This window comes from Micromys minutus, assembly GCF_963924665.1.
Source record: "Micromys minutus genome assembly, chromosome: 8".
In the NCBI taxonomy this organism is placed as follows: domain Eukaryota; kingdom Metazoa; phylum Chordata; class Mammalia; order Rodentia; family Muridae; genus Micromys; species Micromys minutus.
The window spans coordinates 42,195,605-42,200,722 of record NC_137977.1 but is presented as its reverse complement, the minus strand read 5'-3'; the positions used below and the strand labels follow the sequence as shown (position 1 = coordinate 42,200,722).

Sequence of the window (5,118 nt, the reverse complement as noted above, 5' to 3'; positions counted from 1 at the left end):
AAAGGGTTTGGAAAACTGCAGCAAACAGTTTACCCTCTGAGCCATCTCCCCTGCTCTGCTGCTATTGGCATTGACTAGTAGGCAGACATAGCTTGGTGGGTGAAGTCCAAAGTAGCACACAGCAGCAGAATGAGATTAAATCTGATGTGCAATAGTTTGAAGAGCAGAAGGGGAGGGTGAGGAAGTGAAGGCTCTACAGAGGGTATGCTCTTCAAGCCACTGATGGAGAAGAAAAAGAGGCACACACCTCAGTAACTGGAGGAAACAGGACACTTAACAGAACAGGACATTATTATTGCTTCTGCTACTATAGCAATAAAGAGAAGTCAACGTATCCTTTTGTATTAGTTGGAAAGAACTAGTATGGAAATGTAATTTAATTATATAGCCAGAAAAATAATCAACGGGATAGGGTGTTTGTGTAAATGGCAGGTTTGAGAGTTAGTCTTGGCAATGGGATGCAATTGGGACAGAAATTTGGAAGATGCCTGTGGCCAGGAAGCTATTGGGCAAACCTTTGATACAGCACTGAAGATGTCAGGGTATGAGAACTGGGCAGAAATGGAGTAGACATAAGCATGTTGATCAATGAAGTGTCAAGAAAAGGAAAGAGATTGCTCCTAATCATTTGAGAGCTGATTGATTAACATCATCAAATAATACCTGATTTGGCATGAGATTTGTTACCATTGGAACATGATTCATCCTTCAAAATAAAACCTTACATATTGAAGGCTATGTTCCCATCTGATGGTGATGTTGTAAGGTGCCTGGACCCTGAGGGTCAATATATTACTATCAATAGATTACTCTTTGATAAGTTCATACCAAAAGAATGTGCTGTTCAGGGAGGTTGGGCCTAGTTGGAGCCATTAGATTGTTGGGACTATGCTTTGAAGAATATTTCTTGTCCTAAGTTCCTTCTTTCCTCCCTTCCTCCTTTCTCTCTTCCTTTTTCCTTCTTTCCCTCCTTTCCTTCCTCCCTCCCTCCATCTTATCTCTCTGCTTCTTGTCTACAATGAGGTGAGCAACTTTTCTTACTGTATATTTCTGCCATGATATTTTAGCTTAACCCCAGGTCCACAACAATGGAGCCAGACAGCCCTGGGCAGACATCTCTGAAAACATGAGTGTTTGGTTTCTACTTCATTCCTACTACTGTTCAGACTCACTCTGACATGACTTGCCAAGGGTCTTGACAGCAACCCCCAAGAAACACCAGGCTTTGCTTCTCTTGGACTTATGTCCTTCAATATTATATGATCTTCCAAACACTCTGATTCATGTCCTTCCTTCTAATGGCTCACTCTTCCTTCCTTTGAGGAAAATGCCATTAAAAATAGGCTGGGATTTTAGGAAAGGGAGAAGGCCCAGTGGCCATATCTTCTAAGGTTGTCTGTCTTCAAAGCTGGGAGAGCCTTGAGCGGCTGCACAATGTACCTGTTTGAATTATCGTCTTGCCAGAGCTGGATTTCGCCCTCCTTTCCCTTGCTTCTGCCTCACACTTGTTTTTGGAGCATTTTTTCTCATGACCTTGAACATGAAATGCATGGGTGATGCCACTCCTCTGGGGAAATGTGTTTAAGATGTGTTGGTTCATGAAAGAGAATCATCAGCAAGAGTCCCCAAGGGTTTAACCTTTATCTGCTTTTCAAAGAGAAATGCTGCTTCCTTCCAGTCAGGCAGACTGAGAAAGCTCTTTCTGGTCTCTTTCCTCTTGTCCTCTACATCCCAAGGCTTTCCTCTCAATGGTAGATGGCATTGTTTAAAATCCTTTTTTTTTAACCCTTCAAATCTAGAAAGAGTAAAAAGAAAAAAAAAAAAAAAAAAAAGAGACATCACACATCAAAACCTATTACCTATTTTCTTTAAAGCCCTAAAGAGTGTCACTTCCCATGGGTAGGCCCATAAAGTCCTAGCCTTCTGCTCTCTAGTCTCCCACTCCCTCCCAGATGAAAATGGCTAACACTTCTGCTTCCTCTCAGAGATTCACTGCCCAGTCATTTCACATTATCATCCCACACTTGACACCTTCTTAGCAACTTGGTCGTTGGATGCATTTTTCCTTTGGCAATAATTCAGTAAGGCTTTTCGTTGAGTAAGGCAGTGTGGGCATGCTATCTGTAGTTAACATGGTGATTTTTGTTTGCTTGTTTGTTTCATTTTTCTTTCTTGTACCTTCTTGACATCAGTTCGGCTTGAGCATGTTGAAATTCTCTACCCCAAATGCTAATTCAGCTGTTTCTCACATGTGGGTATGTGTTTGGAGAGCCTTGGCTTCTATAGTACAGTATGGGATATATTTTGATGGTGATAGTGGTTTTTCTCCTCTTTTATTTGTAAGACTCCTCCTGTAAAGGAAGGGTCAAGGTGAAAATTCAGGATATAAATACAACTAAGACTTTTATATCAAAATTATTTAAAGACTACCTTTTCTAAAATCTGAGCAAATAGCAAAAACCCTTCACTACAAACACAAGGGTGACATGTTAGGGTTAAGAGGAAAGAGTCACACAGCAAGCATGCAGGCCTTCACTATTGTAATCCCCAGCCAGCCATTGTGTTGTTGTGGTTGCTTGCAATTTAAATATTAGTCTATAGATGTTTGAAATTCCCTCTGAAGTCTCATCCAAGTTATCATGAAAGGAAATAAAGTAGTAAAACTTTAGGTAGGCGTCTCTTTGCTCCATATACTGCGAGAATAAAGACCCTTCTCAGCAATCAGATGGTTGACATTCCAGAAAATGTTGATATCACTCTGAAGGGGTGCACAGTCATTGTGAAGGGCCCCAGGGGAACTCTGTGGAGGGACTTCAATCACATCAAAGTAGAGCTGAGTCTTCTTGGAAAAAAAAGAAGAAAAGGCTCTGTGCTGACAAGTGGTGGGGTAACAGAAAGGAGCTGGCCACTGTCAGAACCATCTGCAGTCATGTTCAGAACATGATCAAAGGTGTTACACTGGGCTTCTGTTATGAGATAAGGTCTGTGTATGCTTACTTTCCTATCAACGTCGTTGTTCAGGAGAATGGGTCTTTGGTTGAAATCCGAAATTTTTTGGGTGAAAAATACATTGGCTGGGTTCAGATGAAGACAGGTATTGCTTGTTCTGTCTCTCAAGCCCAGAGGATGAATTAATCCTTGAAGGAAATGATATTGAACTTGTTTCAAACTCAGTGGCTCTGATTCAGCAAGCCACAACAGTTAAACACAAGATATCAGAAAGTGATTGGATGACATCTATGTGTCTGAGAAAGGAACCATGCAGTAGGCTGACGAGTGAGACCTCAGTTACCTAGCTCCAGAAACAAGATCCTGATCACAAGTACAATTTGGGGACAATAAACGATTTAGATATTGGAAAAAACAAGACTTTAGGTAGGACTGGATGAAGGGTTAATGGGAAACTGGTGGAGCAGATGAGTGAAAAGGAATTTAATTTATATTGTGCAGAATTGGAATTACCAAGATGACAAACAGTGACTATAAGGGGGCTGAACTGGGTTCCAATGCCCACAAGCTGGACAGGGTCTCAGAAGGCCAGATATAAGGATTAGTTTCAAAGTGAATGGGAACTATGCTTTCTTTGCTTTGGGTAATTTCACTTACAGTGTGCACAGGAATATTTAATGGACTGACTTAACTCCTACACTTAGGTGGTTCATTCTTTCCATGCCTAGTGAAGATGTTTCTCTGAACAGATGCTGGGCTGAACTGAAATCTTGGTCCCTTGTGCAATGATTTAGAGCCTTAGTATCAGAGGCCAGAGCATTGATGATCTCAGTGTATGTCTGTGAAGAGTGGGTGCACTGGTATGTTCTGAAAATGCAGTGTGGGTCTTTATCATGCTGGACCCATTACAATAATGTCTTCCTTACAGTTTGCTGTCATCCTCTTTCTGAGTGACGTGTATAGTCTAAAATATTTAATTGTAATTTCTGCCCAATTACTGTTTTTTTTTCTTCCTTCCTTCCTTCCTTCCTTCCTTCCTTCCTTCCTTCCTTCCTTCCTTCCTTCCCTCTTACATTCACTTACCCTTCTTTTATTAAAGTTCTTTTTTGATACATTTAGAGAAAAGGATGGGTTGTACTCAAACAACCTAAGCTACTCCTGGACTGTCAAGAGCAGGCTTGTGGTGAATTGTCAGGTATTGGTCTCTCTGGGATGCATTAAATTCTATCGTGTTTCATGTGGGTGCCATCACAGGAGAGGATTCGATAGATGGGGAGCCGTTCCCAGATTTTGTAGCATTGATGTTAAGGTGTGACTATAATCATTTTCAAAGCTATTTGTTTGCAGCAATGACTCGTGCTTCCTCGTGTTATGGCACAGAAACAGTTTGTTTTGAAATTGATGTGAAGTTACTTTTCTCTACTGACATGTCTAATATATGAACCTCAAAATTATGTAATTTAGATATTAAAAGAATCAAAGCAAGATGCTAAGAGTACTCTTCTGTAGAGGATAGTTTTGAAAGGTTTAAAAGAAGTTTGTGTTAATTTTTTTATATTGACTCTGAGTAAAATTTGAATTTCCTTTTATTTATTTATTTTAAATTAATCATTGTATTTATTTACATTTCAAATGATATCTTCTTTCCTGGTTTCCACTTCCTAATCTCCCCATCCAATTCCCCTTCTTTCTCTTCTTTGGCTCTGTGAGGATGCTCCTCCACCATTCACTCACTCCCACCTCACCACTCTAGCATCCCCATATGCTGGGGCGTCAAGCCTCCACAGGACCAAGGGCTTTCTCTCTCATTGATGCCAGACAATGCCATCCTCTGCACATCTGTAGCTGGAGCCATGGCTTCCTTTATATATACTTTCTGGTTGATGGTTTAGTCCCTGAGAGCTCTGGGTGGCCTGGTTAGTCAATATTGTTCTTCCTATGAGGTTGCAAACCCCTTCACCTCCTTCAGTCCTTCCCCTAGCTCTTCCATTGAGGTCTCTGTGCTCAGTCTGATGGTTGGCTGTGAGCATCAGCATTTCTATTGGTCAGCTGTTGGCAGAACCTCTCAGGGGACAGACATACCAGGCTCCTGTCAGCAAGTGCTTCTTGGCATCAGTAATTTTTTTTTTTTTTTTGAATAAGAGACACTAGAAAATCATTGAAGTGTCT

The 5,118-nt window shown here is 41.0% G+C and overlaps 1 pseudogene across 1 annotated transcript; it reads left to right on the top strand.

Annotated features, from left to right (window-relative positions):
• Window positions 1-453: 453 nt before the first annotated feature.
• On the top strand, window positions 454-3,268 carry LOC308423396 (large ribosomal subunit protein uL6-like; annotated as a pseudogene). Its single transcript has 2 exons — window positions 454-542; window positions 2,701-3,268. The product of its transcript is annotated as a large ribosomal subunit protein uL6-like (transcript).
• The last annotated feature ends 1,850 nt before the right edge of the window (window positions 3,269-5,118 follow it).